At 37.1% G+C, this 22,329-nt stretch overlaps 1 protein-coding gene across 9 annotated transcripts in view; it reads left to right on the top strand.

Annotated features, from left to right (window-relative positions):
* The window catches only part of DNM3 (dynamin 3), a 583,300-nt gene that overhangs the window by 794 nt on the left and 560,177 nt on the right, over positions 1–22,329 (top strand). The gene's annotated exons all lie outside the window — the stretch shown is intronic.

Genomic DNA, 22,329 nt, shown 5'->3' with positions numbered 1-22,329 from the left:
TCCCAGTGCCCCTCTCCTGTTTTCCCAGCTCAACACCCCCCTCCTTTTCCTGTCGCCCTCCGTGAGGCTCCCTGTGAGGCTGTGGGGCTTTATCCCCCGAGCCCCCTCCCTTAGGTGGAGATGCTTTCCTTCTCGCCTGGGTTCTCGTTCCTCTCAGCTGTCTACTGTTGCCTGCCTCTAGCTGGGGAGGCGGGGTGCGAGGAGAAAGACGTCGTTTGTTGTGGTGAAGCTTTATCCAGAGACGCTTCCCCACCATTCTCCTCCCGGAGAGTCGAAGAATAAAAGGTGGTGTGTTTGCGTGTGCACCTATTCACAGCTCCAGGCAATTGTGAGAGAGCCCGAGGCACAGACTTGGCAGGGGGTGGACGTGGACTTATGTTGTCCAGGTGCCATGTCATTCCTGCATCATCTCGGAACTGACCAGCATCTTTCTCGCACTCTCTCTGCGCCCCCTCCCCCAGCATCATCTTCCGTTCTCTAAGCTCCTATTTGTCTTGCTAGCCTTCAAGATAACATTCTGAATCTAAATTGTAGCTGTGGTTTTCCTCATGACTCTTAATACAGAAACAACTAAGGAATTAATTTTCGAATTAGGAATCAGCATTTCTTCCACTAAGCAATTCATGAGGGATTAAGTTACCTTAATGGCCTTGCCTGAAGAGTGCAGACATTTGCTAAGAAAAGCCCATTTGAAAGCATTATGAAAACTGAAATCTGTTTCCTAGTAGTAGAAAACCAGGTAGAAATGTACAGTATCCAAGAAAAAATGCTGGCGAGATTGTACTTTATTCTTTTTATTTGGCTCATTCGTGACTTGGGATGCAGAAGGTTCCTGTTTCTGTTCCTTTTTTATTTTTTTGTTAGTGCTTGGTGATGTGTAGAATTTAGAGCTGAATATTCCCACATTTCCTTTGGAAATGTTAGTGTTCATAAAGTACATATTCCTTTCTCTCAAATGATGTTCCATCTCTCAGATGATACTTTTTTTTCCTGTATGAACTAGAAAGATAAGAAGCCTAACAAAGTAAAATTGCTGACAATTGGCTTGTATCCTTGAGTAATTCACTTAATCACTACACCTCATTTTTTTATTTTTTTCGATTAATGAGCAAAGTGAAGGTAAAGCATTTTGCCTACGTCATCTTAGACTTCTGGTGAAGTGATGGATTTCAAACATATAACAGTTACTTTCTTTGATTTGTTGCCAATGAAATTTACGAGATATAAAGTGGCATCCAAAGAGTGAGTTTTGGTAACATAATTTTGGCTTTCCAAATGCCAGGGCATTTTTGTCATGACACCTTAAGAGTTATTTAACTATTTTTGTTTTTTAAACAAATACTTAAAGATTAAAACTGTAAGTATTTCAAATGAAATTACCATATTTTTGTGCATCTCCCATATATTTACTTGGATGAGCCTATATTGTATGTAAGTGCATTGTTTGTGGTCAGAGCTTTTGAACTTAATGTCAGTTGTATGCACATACCACAATTCTACTTTCTAGGTTTTGAAATTCTAACATTCTTCCTACTGTTATAATAAAATTGTACACATCTCCCCACACTAGCTATGTTCTTTTGAAATAATTTGAAAAAAGAAATGTAGAAGAGTAAAATATTTAAGCTTGAATATTTTTCAAGATGGAATAAAAAATAGGGACAAGTATAAAAATCAGAGCACTTACCAGAATGCATTAGTAATTTGTTGTACTTTAAAAAGTTTTACCACTAATTAACTGTTAGAACGCCAAATCAAAGAAAAGGATGACCATAGAGGAAAAAGGTCATTTAATTCATATGTTAAGTCTTAATTATATGTAGCGATAACACCTGCCTAGCAGAGCTTACATATTAAGGAGAAAATTTAATTAGGAAGGTCATTTGACTTTAATAAAGATTTCGGTCACTGAATTATTGAGGAATCTAATTTCTAATTATAAACCAACCTTAGGGAAAATGGAGTTTTCTATTTTGATAAGATATTCAGCCTAGGTGGAAAAAATTGTATCCATTTTCTACTGTAACATCTTAGCATTTTCTTGTCATTATCCAGGAATTTTGCAATAAAAATAGTTTCTTTCCTAAGGATGCAACTTTCCTCTTTTACACGAAACAGTTTTCATTTTAAGACTCGATCTAATGTGCAGTTATTGAATGCAGCCATAAAAACCAAGGGTCATCACTTGTGTAAATTCATTGTGTTTGCTCTTGACTCAAGCTTCTTCTCTACAAAATAATGATGCATTTTCTCAACAATCCTCATTTAGTGGACTAACCGTATCTTCTCTCAGATAGTTTGTTTATATTGAGTTTTTTTGGACACCAATGAATGAATTCGGATGTGAATATGTTTACTTCATTTAGCGGTTGCTGTAAAAGCTGATTTTTGGGTGACAGGTTTGAGATTGTTATGAATAAAATGAGTCATGAATGAACCACTTGTTTGTGATTTTCTTGCTGAAGTGATGAACTTGCATATTAATGTGATATAGCATGAGTAACCAGATTGTTCTTTTGGTGGTGCAGGATGAGATATATGCTGGCAATGAGAGGCAGCTTAAGATCTAATGAATAGAATTTGAGACCTATAATCTGAACATAGGGGTTTACTAGCTGGCTTGGGTCTGCCTACTGGTCTGATTTGTATACAGAAGAATTGAATTTATTCAACTCTTTTCATTATACATATACATATATTTATAGTGCAGTGGTGATGATAATAATGGTTAACATTTATAGAGTGCTTGTTATGTGTAGGTACTATTCTGGGTGCTTTTATATGAATAATCTCATTTAGTCCTCATACAACCCCAAAGAGGTAGGTACTCTTATGATTTCCATTTTACAGAAGAGGAAATTAAGATTTAGAGAGTTTGAGTAACTCACTCAAGGATAATTTAATTTAATATAAAAACAGTGGAGCTAAGATTCAACTAGAGGTGTTGATGACCATAACCCATGCTCTAGAACCTCTGTGCCATATTGCATCCTCCATGTTGAGGTTTACCATTTCCTCTGATAAATACTTTTAACTTCTGTCTTGCTCCCTATATAAATGCTACCTATATTAATAAGAAGCTGGCCAGGCACAGTACTCATGCTTATAACCCCAGTATTTGGGGAGGCCAAGGCGGGAGGATTGCTTGAGCCCAGGAGTTTGAGACCAGTCTGGGCAACATAGTGAGATCTTGTCTCTACAGAAAAACCAAAAAATAATTAGCCAGGTATGGTGGAGCATGCCTGTAGTGCCAACTACTTGGGAGGCTGAGGTAGGAGGATCACTTGAGTCCAGGAGGTCAAGGCTGTAAGTGAGCCATGATTGTGCCACTGCACTCCGGCATGGCTGATAGAGCAAGACTCTGTCTCAAATAATAATAATAAACAAGAAGCTACTATGTTAATGATTTTATTAATATTTATTTACATATGTTTACCTTGCCTCATTTCACAGAAGATTTGAGGTGACCCCTTAGGCAGAAGCAACATTTATTAAAAGATAAGTATTTTTCTTTGCTATATTAGACATTCTCGAAGAGAGTTTAAAAATGTAATTGGATTGTTTATTTAAGTATGTTTTTAGAGTGCATATAACTCATTTATAGAGGTGTTAAGTGAAAACTGTACTAGTTGCTAATACGCAGATGTTTTAAAATGACACGCTTGTTAGAAATATTAGTTTTTCAATGCTAATTATATAGGCAGAAGAGTCCACATTATTTTATTCTAGTCTGAGTGGTAAATAGACTCTCAATTCTGCACAAATAGAAAAAGTTTTGTGATTAATGGGGACGAAATAAAATATTTTTAAAAAGTGATTATGCTGATATTTTTCAAGAAATTGCTTCTAAGTATTATAGTTATTAGATAAATGGTGCTTACAATTAAAATGTCATAATTATTGAGAACCATACTTCATAGTTCCCAAGGTCTATAAATAAAGTGTCAAAACATGAACTTTTCTTCATGCAACAATGAATTGGTAGAACTTGAAATCACAAAAATATTTTTGCTGAATTAACATTATATAATATACTTTTAGGTTATCACAAATTCACAGTTGGTGGTACTTAATTACTACCATCAAATGAATTCCTTTTTTATTAATAATGTCTGAGAAGCAATATAACTAAGATAACTAGACTGGATAGGATATCTCTGTTTTGGAATTTACTTATGATTAACAGTTATCCAAAAATGCACTTGATTTAACTTCTTTAAGAATGAAGTTGGGCAGTCACCCAGAACCTTGGAGGAATGGAAACTTAATGTTTAGCTGGATTAGAGGGTAGGCTATTGGGTTCTCTATCAATGGAGTATACATTTAGAGTGTTAGGTATTCTTCTTAGCTAGTACCTTTTGCTACGGCTAGTGAGTTAAATTATGAAGTTTTATTTATTATTGTCATTTATTTTAGAGGGACTTCAAGTATCTAGAAAGAAATAGATTATTTTTTTCCTCTGCTACCAGAGCCAAGTCAAGAGAGTCCCAAGCTCATATGCTATATAGAATGATCCAATTTAATTTTCTGTATGGCCAAAGTTTTGCAATTTATCCTAGTCCAAGTTTGCACTGCAATTTCTCACACTCTCTGCATTGATTTAAAAATTCTTATGGATTATGTTATACTAAATACATTTTATAAAGTAGACGGAAAAAAGGGGCCAACATTTGCTTAGCCATTATGGGGTAGCAGACATGGATTCTGCTAGATACTTTTCATACCTTCTATTCCTTACCTGTTTCCATATCCCCATGTCAATAGGGGAGAAAATTCAGGGTTGGAGAGACAAGTCATTCACCCAGGATCGTATAGCTAGCAAGCAGCCAAGCTGGGATTCAGTATGACTCCTCCTGAAACTCTTGAGAAATATGGACACATAAAACCAATGAACATGTATTTATTGAGTTCTAAGTATACTGGGTAAGAATATACAAGAAAATATGAATACATAGAAGCTTATGTATGTATAAAAAGAGAACTGACAGGATAAAGTATGAGACAACTTTCAAATGCACATGTAAATGAAGGTAGTCAGATATAATGCAAACTAATCAGGATAAAAAATTATAGTATGTCAATTTATTTTTACAAAAATCCCTGAAAAACTACAGTTCTGAAATTGAACTGAATATAAGTGGAAAGTAGACAATATATGCGTTTCCAGAGTCATCTGGCAGCCCATATCATTTTAGCTCAAGCCTGCATGTACTGAAGTATCTATGTCAAAGCAGGAAGGTGGTGATCTGTGTCTCAGTTTCTGAGTTGACAACAAGGCATTGAATTTAGACTGTGACTTTATCACAAAGAGATACTGTATATTGGAGAGGGCCCTAGAGAAGAGCAGCAAGGAAAAAAAAAGAGATTGGAGAGATTAAAAATATAACTGGATGCAGTGAAGGTTAATTGAGAGTGGGATGGATCAGATCAACTATTTTATAAGGACTTCCAAGGCACTAATACTTAAGGGAGGTGAATTCTATTTTCCTTTTAAAGAATAAGTCATTTAGTTAAAGGAGCAGAATAAGTCAAAGACACAAATGTCAGGGAAAATGTCCTAAAGGCAAACCTGAAAATGGAATGAATTGTTTAGAATGGGAGGAGGGTAAAGGAGTTGACACTAAATGATTTGCATTCCATGAATTAAAAATCATTTCCAACAAATTAGAGGGTTCATTAATACCATATTAATTACTCTCTCTCTCTCTCTCTCTCTGTGTGTGTGTGTGTGTGTGTGTGTGATCATAGGTAGCTTAGCTTTTCTTCCTTTAATAGTAGCAAGACTGGCATTTGATGACATTATTATAAGAAGCTTTTCTCTGGCTTGATTTTCTCTAACTTCCTGGAGCACAGTAGGATACAGAGAAACCAGAGATTTGCCCAAGGTCAGAAGAAATCAGAGCTAGGTTTGGAACTTAATGTTAGGAACTGGGAGGCCTGTGCCAGTTCATCATCTTCTCTTCCTCCTGTTATTGTTTTAGAGCACCTCCCTCCAACCCTCACCCTGCCTCCTCCTTTTCCCATCCCTTTGCATTGGGCCAGCCTTTTTCTCTTCCGTGATACTCTCTTTCATTACTCTTCTTGATAGTTGATCAGCAGTGACATTGCATTTTATTACCTTTTTTTTCCCATACAGAGTAGTGGAGACAGGGAGCAGAATTTTTCTCAGACTTAAGCAAGTTAATTTGACTGAAATAGTATACTCGTGAGTAAAGCGTGACTTTTAGGGAACAGATGGGCCCAGGAAAAGACTAAATAAGATATTGGATGTTTTTACACATTATTAATATTTATCCACCAGGTGGGCATTAGCTAGAAAGATATGCCTGAGATGGTCATCAATAGGCCTTGCTTAAACCAACACGAGCTTCTGAAAAGTTGTATGTAAATAAATAATCTAAATGGAAATGTTATTATTTAAACAAGTGGGTGAACTTTTAGGTAAAATAAAGATATGTTTGTGTAGCAAATCTACATCCTTCAGTTTGCCTGTTTTCTATTCTTTTTGTGTGTGTGTTTGCATTCTTAGAGTGCATTGAGTGACATTGAGGTCCATTAATGTTATAGAGATTATTTTAACAATTTTTCAACAAGCATTAATATTGCATTGTCTTTAGTGTTAATTGATAACAAAAACAGAGCAGTTGTTGAGGAAAATGATGATACATTTAATTCCGGAATTATATGAATGATACAGGATTGCTTTAGATCTTGTTTTTCTCTAATATCCCTGCTGCAAGTCCTCTATTTCCAAGGGTTTAAAATGTACCTCAGTGCTCCTTTGTGACAGTGTGTCATTTTTATTTCCCACTGCTTCAAGGTCATGATATACCCATGAATAGCATATATATACATGATAGCAGTAGCTAGGTATCCTGAAGGACCTCATTGTTTATCCTTCCAGTGGCTTGGAATTGAAAGACTAATCTATTTGATAAGTAATTTGATGGGTGACTAAACTTGTTTATGGTGCTTATTTTTTTAGATTTCCCAAAAGTGAGTATTTGAAGAGGAGTCATCACAGCGTGGTGATGGAGTGCAGGCTTTGCTGGCAGCTCTTGAGTCCTGCCTCTGACTCTCACTGGTAGCATGGCTCCTCATTACGGAATCTAGCCTCACTTGGCCTCAGTTTCTTCATCTGCAAAATAAGGATTGCAGACTTCACCTTTTAATCTGTGTGTGAGTTCTGAGTAAGATGGTATCAAGTGCCTGGTCCATAGTATGCATTCAATAACTGATTGCTCTTAATTTAAATCTTTTATTTAGACTGGACATTTTTTGAGTGTTTTAAAAACAAAAGTAAGTTGAGGCAGATGGTAATGCATATTTGCAAATTCTTTTTGTGAATGTTGGAAAATTACAGTTGCATCAAAATACTTACTTGTAGATAAGGCTAATAGAATATATTTGAGCCTTCTTTAAAGAAAGCATTGCCCACATTCGTTAAATGCATTATCACAATGTGTTCTTTTTTTTTAAACCAATATATACAAAGTGAATCCAGTTTGTATACTCTTCCCTTCCAAGAGTTCCAAAGCAGTTTTTATCATTTCATTAATCCTTCGAATTTCTGTGAGAAGATAGCAAAAGCATGTTTTGTTTACTTTAATTTAGAAATAAAAAAGATTAAGCTGGAAAAAAGTTGGGTGACATACTGGGGTCACATGGTGAGTACTAGAAATTAATGAACAAAATAGACTTAATAACAGATAATAGAATTAAAATGAATTTTTCTGACATTATTTTTAGTTTTCTCCTAGAGAATAGATTTTAAGGAAGATATTTGATGCTGTGATATAAAGTAAACCATTCTTAGCATATTCCTTTTCTTTTGGAAATGTTAGATGAAATTGCAGGCAAAGGTGGTGTAGAAGGGGGAAAAACAATTGAGGAAGTCTAGTTGGCGAAGCAGGACTACTTAGCAAGAATATGGTCTGAGCCCAAGGAAACCATCTACAACCAAGGGTTCAGGAGGTAAGGTGTAATTAGATCTTAAAAGAAGTACCAACATTTTTGTAGTAGATGTTGAAATAATACCAAATCACTCTTTTTTCCAGTGGAAAGATTCATATTCTGATTTGATTGACATTCCCATAACTTGTTAACCATCAGTTTTAGCTCTGAGCTAGTCAGCTGGTTCTGTTTGGAATTACATTATTTTTAAGTTACTAGATATACCTCAGAAGCTTTGAAAAGAATAGCTTTGGGTTTCTTATCTAGTGGAGGTTTAGAACCCTGTATATGTGTGTCTGTTTATGTTTTCTGGTTAATAAAACTGAGACCCATTCTCTTCATATTTTGAAAAGAGGGGCAAAGGCTTGCAATTATTTTTATAGATCCTAGCATTCATGGTTCTGAGTCCTACTACCAGGATAGCAAAAATTGTGTGGTGAGATTTCTGCATTCTCATCTAAATACCGATAGAACGACCTGCATACTGAAGTCCTTGTAAATTCAACTTAAGAAACTTTAGCTTGTTTATTTAATCCTAAAAACATATCATGTAAAATGTGTATGTGTGGGTACTTGATTTGAATTATGTACTTTGAAAGTTACATATTCTCTTAGGGCTTTTTTTTTTCCTCTCCTCAGAGTAAGTTAAGAAGGGAAGTGGCAGAAGGATCATGAGTTCCTTGCTTGCAGAGTAAGTCGGGAGATGAGAAGGAGGAAGCAATGCTTTTGTGAGTGTCCACCAGATTGTAGGGACATACGAAGAGAAAAGACTGGTAAGGTTCAACCACTGTGAGAATTAGGAGTATTTGTGAATGAGTTAGTCTGGGGTGGCTTTGGTTCTCTCCTGCTCCCTGTGGCAGGTGGTCCCTGCATATTTGTTCAAAGTGTGCCACAGGTAAGCAAGGTAGCATGCCAAGGACAGTGAGAGCTGGGTTTAGTCTGGCCTCTGCTGTCATCTGCTGGTCTTCTCAGCTCTATCTGTCTGATTTAGAGGCCCCTCCTTGGTGGCCCTTGTTAATATTTCACTGCACAGGAATCTACTGAACAGTTGGTTGCCTCCTCTGTCTGCTCAACTATTTGCAGCTTCCATGAAGCCAGGAGCTGTGTCTCCTTTATCATTTTCCATAGTGCAATGCCGGCATATGGCAGGAGCTAACTGAATGAATCAGCTACTTGACTCTGTACAAGCCATTTATCTAAGCTGAAACATACCTTTGTCATCAATAAATTGGTTGAGAATAGTTGAGTGGGCTTGGATTAGAACGGTTGTTGTTTTTTGAGACAGAGTCTCGCTCTGTCGTCCAGGCTGAAGTGCAGTGAGTGGCATGATCTCAGCTCACTGCAACCTCTGCCTCCCAGGTGCAAGCAATTCTCATGCCTCAGCCACCTGAGTAGCTGGGACTACAGGAGTGTGCCACCACACCTGGCTAATTTTCATATTTTTAGTAGAGACGGGGTTTCGCTATGTTGGCCAGGCTGGCCTTGAACTCCTGACCTCAGGTGATTCGCCCGCCTCTGCCTCCCAAAATGCTGGGATTATAGGCGTGAGCCACTGCACCCAACCTGAACAGTGCTTTTTAAACTGTAGATTGTGACCTAATAGTGGGCCATGATATCAGTTTAGTAGATTGTGTGTGACAGTGTTAAACGAAGTATCAGACTACATCCAAGGTAGTTATAAGTACCACTTTGTGAAAGTTTTGTATTAGTTGCATATTTGTATATGCATACTAGGCTGCAATGTAAAATGTATTTCTTACTATGGGTTATCCTCAAAATTGTTGAATGCCTCTGATCTAGATTAAATCTAATATTACTTCTAGTCATTTATTTGGTTATTCTCTATTTAAATGGCAGGACATATCTTTTTATTAGAGAAGACACAATTCACACTATACCATTACTATTCCACTAGGATGAATTAAAATGGAAATAACTTTATTAATTTAAAAAAGCTGTCTTTTAATTGAAAAAGTGAAATGTACATGTAATACAAATTCAGACATTCCAAAATACATTATATTTATACCACATAAATCCCTTTCCCCTATTGAGGTTTCTTAGTAAGATGTTTCATTTACCTGCCTATCTTCCAGATTACTTCTGAATTTATATTTTCTTTATATGAAATTTATTTGAGTTTTGAGGACAGAGAGAATTTAATAAACTTGTTTGTAAGTAGATGATACAACCAGTTAAGAAAGGACATGTTTGAAAATTCTTTTAGCAGATGGATTTGTCCATTTACTGAGTCATTTACAAAGAATCATATGTTGAGAGTCCACAATATGCCAGGAATTGTGCGAGGCTCTGGTATGCAACAGCTCCTTCAAAGAGCTTGGTGATCCAGTGGGTACAGGATTGCTATGCACTGCACTGTCAGGATACCCAGGCTAACAATTCTTATGAGAGCCATTTGTCAGAGAATAGTTGGTGAGTTCATGATACTGTCTCTAAATATTTGAGGAGCTGTTACTTGGAAAAGGATTAGACTGACTCAGTTATCTCCCCAGAAGACATAATTAGAACAAATGGGTGAATGTTGCAGGCAGATAGACTTAAACTTAACGTAGAGGAGACTGTTCAATAGAACACTTTAAAAAATGGAATGGATTGCCTGTGAAACAGTAAGTATTCCATCCCCATAAGTGTAGAGACTGGCGATTGATGACTTGCTGGCTGCTTGGCATGGTGTAGTCAGGAGAGGGGTTGAACAAAAGGACTTTGAAGGTTTTTTGTTTGTTTGTTTGTTTGTTTGTTTTAAACAGTCTACGATTTGGCTTGATGGATGTCAGAGAGAAACCTGGCTTTAAAAAAATGTGTGTTTTCTATAGGTTATCTGTAGGTAGATAAGAAATGACAGACTTATAAAAGAGTTAAGACCTCTCTGGGTCTAGCCCTTCAAAAAATCATTATGCCTGTCATTGTATGGATGTAAAGAAGCTGGACTCTCTCCTGGAATGGCTAATTCCATGAAGCAGCTGTGGTTAAGGGTGTTTTAGAGGTAAACTGTATTTATTCTTTTTTTTTTTTTTTTTTTTTTTTGAGACAGGCTCTAGCTCTGTCACCCAGGCTGGAGGGCAATGGCATGAAAACTGCTCACTGCAGCCTTGATATCCCTGGCTGATGAGATCCTCCCACCTCAGCCTTCCGAGTAGCTGAGACCACAAGTCCGCACCACCATGCTCAGCTAATTTTTAAATTATTTTTTGTAGACACAGGGTCTCCCTATGTTGTCCAGGCTGGTCTTGAACTCCTGGGCTCAAGTAATTCTCCTGCCTTGGCCTCCCAAAGTGGTGGCATTACAGGCATGACCCACTGTGCCTGGTCTGTATTTATTTATTTTTTAAAAAAGCTTAATTTTAAAATCTGCTTTTCTAATTGACCCAATTTCTTTCAGTGGTATACTAGTCTAGAAACTTAAAAAATAAACATAGTTTAGTTTCCTTTTTTTATTTTTAAAATCTTCCTATATCTAACACATCTTGTAATTTCTTTATTCAAAACATCTTTTTGGTCAGCCTTTTCCTCTTTATTCTCGTTCTGACCATCAGAGTCTCAGCTGTCCTCCTTTCGCATGTGGGATAACTCTGACAGCATCCTGCCCTCTCACTCTCTCCATTTCTTATTCATCTATTCCATGTAAATATTGCTGCTCTCAGGTTAATCTTCCAAAACACAAGTTTAATATCTCTGTCCTCAGTAACCTGCAGTCCCCTCCCTCCCCTTTAAAAATCTCTACTTGGTTTTCAAAACTTTCTGCCCATTCAGCTTTTGTTTTCCACTCCTCCTAGAGGTTTTCACCTCATTTTTTTCATCTTTTCTGTGTATGCAGTGGCAATTTCTGATGACTTAAGAACATGTATAGCTTGAGTAGAGCATATTTTATGACCAAAATGGGTTCAAACAATCAACCTATACTCGAGTTGCTACTTTGTGAAAGACACTGTTTTGGGATGGAAAAAAAAATATTTGCCCTTAACAGAATCTAGTGTAGACTAGCATAGAGTGTAGTCAGAACTTATAGAGTGTTGAGGTAAAGAACATGTATTCTGTGGAGCCTGACTCCCTGGGTTCACATCCTAGTTCTGCCACTTAATAGTTCTGTGATCGAAGGCAATCACTTAACCTGCCTGTGCCTCAGCTTCCTCCTTGGTACAATGGGACAATAGTAGTACCCTCCTCATGTGGTGGTTGTAAAAATTAAATTAATACATGTAAAACACTTAGGAGAGTGTCTGTCACATGGTAACATAGTTACCTGTTTATGATTATTATTACTGGGGATGGAAGTTTAGACAGAATTTGGGTGCCTTTAGAGGTGCAGTGTTCTGGATGATCAAAGGAAAAGAGCAATTTTTCCTTTTTTTTTGAGACAGAGTCTCGTTCTTGTCGCCCAGGCTGGAGTGCAGTGGCGGGATCTCAGCTCAATCTATCAAATTCTTACTATTTAATGCCCATTTAAAATCCTACTGGTTTACATGAAATCTTTCTTGGACTCTCCCAAAGAAAAATTGAAAGACCTCTGCCTCCCAGATTCAAGCGATTCTCCTGCCTCAGCCTCCTGAATAGCTGGGATTACAGGCCCCCACCAGCATGCCAGGCTAATTTTTTTTTTTTTTTTTTTTTGTGGAGAGGGGGTTTCACCAGGCTGGTCTCAAACTCCTGACCTCAGGTGATTCGCCAGCCTCCACCTCCCAAAGTGCTGGGATTACAGGTGTGAGCCACTGTGCCTGGCCCAATTTTTCCTTTTTTAAAAATTATTATTTTAGGTTCAGGCGCACATGTGCAGGTTTGTTTTATAGGTAAACTTGTGTCATGGGGGCTTGTTGTACAGATTATTTCTTCACCCAGGTACTAAATCGAGTACCTAATAGTTATTTTTTCTGATACTCTCCCTTCTCCCACCCTTCACCCTCAAGGAGGCCCCAGTGTCTATTGTTTCCTTTGTGTTTATGAATTCTCATCATTTAGCTCCCACTAATGAGTGAGAACAGGCAACATTTGGTTGTCTGTTCCTGTGTTAGTTTGCTAAACTTAATGGTCTCCAGCTCCGTCCATGTTCCTGCAAAGAACATGATCTCATTCCTTTAAGGCTGCATAGTATTCCATGGTATATATGTACCATATTTTCTTTATCCAATCTGTCACTGATGGGCATTTAGGTTGATTCCATGTCCTTGCTATTGTGAATAGTGCTGCAGTGAACATTCACATGCATGTGTCTTTATGGTAGAATGAGTTATGTTTCTCTGGGTATATACCCAGTAATGGGATTGTTGGATTGAATGGTACTTCTGCTTTTAGTTCTTTGAGGAATCACCATACTCCTTTCCGCAATGGTTGAACTAATTTACACTCTCACCAACAGTGTATAAGTGTTACCATTTCTCCATATCTTTGTCAGCATCTGTTGTTTTTTGACTTTTATATAATAGCCATGCTGACTGGTGTGAGATGGTATCTTCATTGTGGTTTTGATTTGCATTTTTCTGATGATCAGTGATGTTGAGCTTTTTTTTTTTTATTTTCTTCTCATATCCCTGTTGGCCATCTGTATGTCTTCTTTTGAAAAATGTCTGTTCATGTCCTTTGCCCACTTTTTTCTTGTAAATTTGTTTAAGTTACTTACAGATGCTGGATATTAGACCTTTGTCAGATGCATAGTTTGCAAAAATTTTCTCCCATTCTGTAGGTGGTCTGTTTACTCTATTGATAGTTTCTTTTGCAGAAGCTCTTAAGTTTAATTAGAATCCCTCTTGTCAATTTTTGCTTTTGTTGTTATTGCTTTTGGTGTCTTTGTTATGAAATCTGCCCATTCCTACGTCTCAGATGGTATTGCCTAAGTTGTCTTCCAGGGTTTTTATAATTTTGGGTTTTACATTTAAGTCTGTAATCTACCTTGTGTTGATTTTTATATATGGTGTAAGGAAGGGGTCCAGCTTCAATCTTCTGCATATGGCTAGCCAGTTATCCCAGCACTATTTATTGAATAGGTAGTCCTTTCCCCATTGCTTGTTTTTGTCAGCTTTGTTGAAGATCAGATAGTCGTAGGTGTGTGGCCTTATTTCTGGGCTCTCTATTCTGTATTCTGTCCCATCAGTCTATGTGTTTGTTTTTGTACCAGTACCATGCTGTTTTGGTTACTGTAGCCCTGTAGTATAGTTTGAAGTCAGGTAGTATAATTACTTTAGCTGTGTTCTTTTTGCTTAGCATTGCCTTGGCTACTTGGCTGTTTTTTGGTTCCATTTGAATTTTAAAATAGTTTTTTTCTAGTTCTGTGAGGAATGGCATTGGTAGTTTGATAGGAATAATATTGAATCTATAAATTGCTTTGGGCAATATGGCCATTTTAATGATATTGATTCTTCCTATCCATAAGCATGGGATGTTTTTCCATTTGTTTGTGTCATCTCTGATTTCTTTGAGCAGTATTTTGTAGTTCTCATTGTAGAGATCTTCCACCTCCCTGGTTAGCTGTATTCCTAGGTATTTTATTCTTTTTGTGGCAATTGTGAATGAGATTGTGTTCCTGATTTGGCTCTAAGCTTGGGTGTTGTTGGTATATAGAAATGATAGTGATTTTTGTACATGGATTTTTCTATCCTGAAACCTTGATGAAGTTGTTTATCAGCTGGATGACACTACGGGGTTTTCTAGATATCAAATCATGTCATATCTGCAAACAGGGATAGTTTGACTTCATTTCTTTCTATTTGGATGCCATTTATTTCTTTCTCTTGCCTGAAGAAGCAGTCTTTCAATTTTTCTTTGGAGAGTCCAAGAAAGATTTCATGTAAACTAGTAGAATTTGAAATGGGCATTAAATAGTAAGAATTTGATAGATCGAGATGAAGCCAGAGGCACAGAAATAAGGATGTGTTTAGGGAACAGAGAATTTTCAATGTGACCTATGTGTCTAGAAGAGGAGTGGTGGGAGATAGAGCTGGCAGAGTGAATTGGGGCCCTATGGAGGATTGCTAAGATGAGGAATTGGTACTTAATTTAGGAAGCAATGAGGAGCTGTTAATGATTTGTAAGATACATTGCAGTGTGCCTGGAGTCAGGCTTTAGGAAGATTAAGTTGGCCACATATTAACTGGAGGATACATAGATGGAGGGAGACATCTGAGGTACCAGTGGGGAATTAATGATTGAATGGTAATAGGGCTTGAAAAAGTATGTTTACTGGTGGAAATGGATACAGGTCATTTCAGAGACAGAGGCTGTGATTACAAATGGTGAGTGACAGAAAGGCAGAGAGGGAATAAAAAATAATTTCAAACTTTGAGTAGATCCCTGGAGGAAGGATAGTAAAATTCATAGAAGTAAATAAGTTTAGAGAGGGAAGGAATGCATTCTCTCTCTACTTGCAACTGGTCAGATCTTCCATTCTACCATCAAGCTCAGGGTTATCCATGGAACATCCCATTTGAACCCTCTGTCTATGCTGATTTTGACCTTCTCAGATGTCCTGATGACTTATGGTTCAAAACTGTTTAAAACTTGAATATTTCTGACTGTTTCATTAACATTAGCTTTTGCTTCTGAGACAGACTGCAAACCCTTAGTTAGTATTCCCCACAGTATCTTGAATGATAGTGTTTTAGGTACCATTATGGACTGAACATTTGTATCTCCTCCACAAATTCATGTTGAAGCCCAAACCCCCAATATAACGATATTTGGAGATAGGGCCAATTAGGAGGTAATTAAGATTAAAGAGGTCATAAGGGTGAGGCCCTGATCAAATAGGATTAGTGTCCTTATAAAAAGAGGCACTGGAGAGCTCTCTCTCTCTCTTCCTCTGTTTGCACAAAAAGAAGAGGCCATGTGGATACAGAGAGAAGGCAACCATCATCAAGTCAGGAAGACAGCTCACACCAGAACCTGAACCAGCTGAATCTTAATTTTGGGCTTCTAGCTTCCAGAACTTTAATAAATAAATCTCTTTTATTTAAGTGACCCAGCATGTGGTATTTTGTTATGGTAGCCTGAACAGACTAATAAAAGTACTTAACTTTTATTGAGTTTTTGCTAATCAAATTGTTGATCTGACTTAGATGGGTTGGTACTGAGAGTGAGGATCATGTGTTTAAGTAAGAGATTTATTTTTACATTTATGAGAAAAAATTCACTGATGCACTAATATTCTTAGCTTGATAAGCTAGTGTCCTTAGCCCATGTGCCTCAGTTTTTGAGGTATCCATTCTTTCACCTGTACTTCTCTCTTCATTTTCTTAATGATGTAAACTACTTGTGATTCTCCCATCTCAACCTTTGCCCTCTTCAGCTGCTGACTTAGCTTTCCTTCCCTTCATAACCATCACACAACTCTCACTGTCTGAATGCAGGAACCAAATGGATTTGAAAAAAAGGATTATGATACTTAAAAGATTGGTCCATCCCAGCATCTCCCAAAGCAAATATATGGATATCTGTGTAAGATTTACCTGAGGAACTTATGAAATAAAGGTTCCTAAGCTCCACTAATGGAGGCCCACTCAGTGGGTCTGGAGGTAAGCCATGGTAATCAGTATTTTTCAGAAGCTCTCCTCATGCTCCTGATAAGCAGCCAGATATGGGAGCTATTAATCACCACTTCCACAATTCCCATTATTTCTGCAGCTGAGGATAACGAATGCAGTGTGTCTTCCTTCCCCATCAGTACACTGAAACCGCCCTTCCCAAGGTCACCAACGATCTCCAGACAGCTTAATTTACTTTCCAAATATGTCTGAAACTGATCATCTGTGCTTAATTCCTACAACCACTGACTGAGTACAAGTTGTCATCATTCATCTTCTGGACTATAACAATAGACTCATAATACTTTCCCCATCTGTAACCTTCCAATCTGACTTTCACACAGCCATAGCATAATTGATATGGAATTCAAATTAAATCACATCACTGTCATAGTTAAAATTTTTCAGTTCCTAATGCCAACAGCATAAAATCATCAAAGCTTCTTGGGATGTCATACAAGGCCCTGTGTAGCCCAGCTTCTCCAGGTTATATGTTGTTATTCTTTTACCTGGCTGTGTAGCATACCCCCTAGACACCCACCACGCCGTTTCATTGCCTTTGTTCACGTTGTTATTGTTCTTCACCCCACTATTATTATCTTGAATTTGGGTCTCCTTTCCTCTGGGATACCCCAACTGCCTCCCACTTCCTCATGTCTCCTAGGTTTCTTGTCCCTATTCTGGGTATACATAATTCTCTGAGCATTTCTCTCATGTTATACTTACCACATTGTGTTAAATTATCTTATCTGCTTCTATCACTAAATTGTGAGCCTCTCGAGGGCAGGGTCTCTTTTATTTATCTTCACTTCTAGCATATGGTAATTTCTGAATAATTATTCAATGCATTAATCTACAAATATAATGGAGAGCTTTCAGCCTTTTTCATACCTGATTTATCTGCAACATGTGATGCCTTTTATTGAACATCCACTGTGTGCCAGGCACTGTCTTAAGCACCAGAAAGACAGTAATAAGTGAAAAAGCACACTCCTTGTCATTTTGGAGCTTGCAGTCTAATGAAGAGGCATATAATAAACAAATAAAAATGTGTAATTATAAATCAGTATGGATGCCATGACAGGAATGATCAGGATAGTGATAGAACATGACAGAGAGTGACATATTTATCAGTTGGTCAGGGAAGCCAGTCTGATCAGATGACATTTCAGCTGAAGGACAAGGAATCAGTCATAAGAAGAGCTAGGAAAAAGCATTCCTTGCAGAAGGAACAGTATGTGCTAAGACTTTGAGGGGTCACAGAAGTCTGTGTGTTGGAGGAACTTAAGGTAAGTCAGTGTCTCCAGAGCTCAGTCGAGAGGGAGAAATATAGCAAGGAAAGATAGCAGAGGGAAGTTCAGGTAGGCTCTGTTGGTGCCAAAAATAGATTTTATCCAGAGTGCTATGGTAAGTGACTGAAGGAAGGATTTTAATCAGGTTAGTTATGTAATCTGATTTACATTAGAGAAAGATTACTCTAGGTCAGTGCTTTTCAAGACAATAGTCACTACCCCATGTAGCTATTATAACTAATGCTACTGAGAAATTGAATTTCCAGTTTAATTTTAGTTACTTTAAATCTACTTTTAAAAATATAACAAATTCAGTTAAGTATGTTTTGGTACATGAAGCTACTTTTTCAACTATAAATTTTGTGAACTTTAAATATAGATCAGGTATTTCTGATAAAAATTTAGCATCCAAGTTGAGATGTGCTCTAAGTGTAAAATACACATGAAATTTCAAAGATTTGCTATGAAAAAGAATACAAACTGCCTTATTAATGATTTTATATTGATTATTAATACATATTGAAAGGATTATAAGTTGGAGAAATTGGGCTAAATAAAATGTATTGTTTAATTTTACTTGCTTCTTTTTACTTTTTGTAATGTGGCTATTAGAACATTTAAAGTTATTTACATGGCTCATATTATATTTCCATTAGACTTGCATTGCACTAGATGCTGTGATGATAATGGATTGGAGGCAGGCAAAGTAGCAGCAGAGAGATGGGTTAGGAATCTTTTGCAGTTGTCTAGGTGGGTGATAATGGTATCTTTGATTAGGGAGTGGCAGTGGAAATGGAAAGAAGTATAAAGAGTCTACAAATATTTTGGAAGTAGAGTCATGATGACTTGCTGATGGACTAGATGGGGAAGGGAAGAATGAAAAACGACTCTCAAGTTTTTGACTTGTGACTGGATTGCAGTGTTGCCATTTCCTGTAGTGGGAAGACTGAGAAAAAAGTTGGGAGTTGAACATCTAAGGTATGGATTTGGGCATGTTAGAGCCTGTAAGGTATGCAGGTGGTTGGATATAAGAGCCTGGGGCACAGAGGAGCGTTTAACTGAAGATATTAATCAGTACTTGTCAATATATCATTGATATTTAAAACCTTAAGACTGCACACCAAAAACTATACAACATCATTGAAAGAAATTAAAGAAGACCAACTAAAATGGAAAGATATCCTATGTTCATGAACTTGAAGACTTAAGTGTTAAAATGGCAACACACCTCAAATCAATCTGCAGACTTCATGAAATTCCTATCAAAATTCCAGATGCCATTTTTGTGCAGAAATTGACAAACTGATCTTAAAATTTTTATGGAGTTGCATAGGATTCAGAATGGCCAAAACAATGTTGAAAGCAAAACAAAACAATTAAGTTGAAGGACTCACACTTCCCAGTTCTAAAACTTACTACAAATCAGTGTAATACTGGTGTAAATATACACATACTAAATGAATGGAATAGACTTGAGAGTCCAGAAATAAACTGTTACATTCGTGGTCAATTGATTTTTAACAAAAGTACCAAGATAATTCAATGGAGGAAAGAGTAGCCTTTTCAACAAATGGTACTGGGACAGCAGTATATCCATGTGCAAAAGAATACATTGGGGCCCCTACCTCACATCATATATACAGATTAACTCAAAATGGATCAAAGACCTAAATGTAAGAGCTAAAGCTACAAAATTTTTAGAAGAAAACACAAGTATAAATCTTGGCGATTTTAGATTAGACAGTAGTTTCTTAGCTACGATACCCAAAGCATAAGTGACAAAATAAAAAATAGTTAAAGTGAACAACATCAAAATTAAAAACTTTTGTGCTTCAAGGGACACTATTAAGGGTATGAAAAGATAACCCAGAGAATGGGGGGAAATTTTTGCAAATTATATATGTGATAGGGAACTAGCATCCTGAATACAAAAGGAACTCTTATAACACAACAATAAAAAGACAAATAACCCAATTAAAAAATAGGCAGAAGACTTGATTTTCTAAAGAATGTATAAATAGCTAATATGCACATGGAAAGATGCTCAACATCAGTAGTCAGTAGAGAAGCAAATTAAAATACAATGATATGCCACCAGGTATCTCACTAGGACAGCTATGATAAAAAGGAGGGATACTAACAACTGCTGGTGAGGATGTGGAGAAATTGGAACACTCATCCATTACTGGTGGGAGTGTCAGATTGTACAGACACTTTGGAAAACAGTTTGGCAAATTCCTCAAAAGTTAAACATAGTTATCATGATGTTATACGAAACAATTCAACTCCTAGATTCATGCTGAAGACAAATTAAAACACAAATATGTACATGCAAAAACTTGTGCATAAATGTTTATAGTAGCATTGTTCATAATAGCCAAAAGGTGGAAACACCCAAATGCCCACCAATTGATCAATGAATAAACAAAATGTGACATACATTGAATACAATGGAGTATTATTGAGCCATAAAAAGGAATTAAGTACTGATACATGCATGCTACAACATGGATAAATCTTAAAAACATTACACTCAGTGAAAGAAGTCAATGCAAAAGGCCAATAGTATATGATTACATTTATATGAAATGTATAGAGTAGAGACAGAAAGCAGATTGGTGTTTGCCAGGGCCTAGGGAGAGGAAGGAATGGAGAATGACTACTAATGGGTATGGAGTTTTTCTTGGGTGATAAAAATATTCTGGAATTAAATAGAGATGGTGTTTTATAATATCATGAATATACTAAAAAATCACCAAATTACACTTCCAAAGGGTGACTTTTATGATCTTTAAATTATATCTCAATTAAAAGAAAACCTTAGGACAGAGTTAAATCACTTTGAGGGAGAGTATATGAAAGAAGGAAAAGAGAAGCAGCAACAGAAGGGCCCTGCAAGGAAGCCCAAGAAGGAGAGGCCAAAGAACTAGAAAGAAAATCTAGAGACTCTTTAGAACTGAGAGAAAAGAGTAGTTTTGTTGGAGTGGTAGGAGTTGGGAAGCCTTACTGGAGTGGTTGAGAAAATGAGAGGTGAATAAATGGGGACACAGTGTGTAGATAACTCTTCTGAGAAGTTGGAAGAGAGTCTAGGGCAAGGAGGGTGTGCTTTTTTTTTTTTTTTTAAAGACAATACATAACATTCAAAGGGGATGCTTTTTTTGATGGGAGATATTAGAGCATTTTTGTTTGCTAGTAGGAATGACCCAGAAGTAAGATCCAAGAAGTAAGGTAAGACCCAGAAGAAGATATAGATGACAAAGTACAGAAAAGCAGAAGAGAGAGGCAGGACATGCTTGAGAAAGTATGGTGAGATGGGCATCCCACAGAGGAGTAGGGATATCTTATCCACTGTAACTGAAAGGTAAAGAAGCTGGTGCAGACAAGAAGGGTGTATAGATTTGGTGGGGAATGTAGGGAAGCTCCAGTTTAATGAAGTGATAGCATCAGCTGATGGTAGGGTAGGAAGCAGAGGGAGGGGCAGAAAGACAGGAAAAAAGTATACAAAGACTATTTGAGGAAATGGGAATGTGAGCTTAGTAGAGAAATATATTCAAAATATTTATGAAATTTCCCTTTTCATAAGCCAATAACAGTTACATGAATTTTCTAAAATGCATGTTTTATCAAACCACTCTACTGCTAAAATCCCTGTTACCCAGCTTCTAAGCATGCTGTAGAGTTTGCTTCATGGTCTGCCATCTGTCTTTATGTCCGTTCTCTCCTTCTCCTTCTATGCACTGGGGTGTGCAGTCCTGCTGAACGACTAAGGTTCCTAGAATGCAGCAAGCCCTTTCATGTCTCCATAGCGTTACACATGTTTCCCTCTACCTGGAAGGCTCTTCGGTTTCCATATTGCCAGGATAACTCTACTTACAAGAACTAGTTATCACCTCTTCTTGAAAGCCTTCACTAAGCCCACAGGTAGAAGGTATTTACTAAGTGTGTGTTGAAAGACTGGAGATACTTAGTATGAGCCTTATTGAATGAATGAGCTCTTTGAACACAGAAGAATTATCCAGAGTCTGGGCTGTATGTGCAAAACGCCAAGGACTTTAAAACTTATGTGGCTTTCTTGGTTTATTTACTCATCTGCAGAATGGAGATAATAAACATTATCTCAATTCCCTTTGCAGTGTCTAAAAAGTGGGTTTTAAATGTCTAATATACTCGTCAATAAATGATAGTTTAAAAAATAGTACTTAAGCAAAGATTTGCATGTAGCAAAACGTGACTGAGAGATTGCTTTCATTGCAGGGATTGCAAGGACACCTGCTGTATTTAAAATGCTGCATTTTCTTGGCATACCATTTAAGACAAATTACAAAAACCTATAACTGAAGCCTGTTTTTCCAAAAGGTACATTTCCTGGTTTGGACCTGTGGGTAGTGAGTGGAAGAACACATTTGGTGTAGAAGGAAAATATGTATATATTCCGATCTACCCTGCATATTTTCCATTAAGGTCTCCAGCTGCCTGAACATTAAGGAGCTGTGCCAGTAAGGAGGACAAGACCTGGTAACTGGTTAAAAGAAGCTAACAGAGCTCATGATAAGGCT

This window comes from Pan paniscus, chromosome 1 (assembly GCF_029289425.2).
Source record: "Pan paniscus chromosome 1, NHGRI_mPanPan1-v2.0_pri, whole genome shotgun sequence".
NCBI classification, from domain to species: Eukaryota; Metazoa; Chordata; class Mammalia; order Primates; family Hominidae; genus Pan; species Pan paniscus.
The sequence above is the reverse complement of the archived record's forward strand: the minus strand, read 5'-3'. Positions and strand labels throughout refer to the sequence as shown.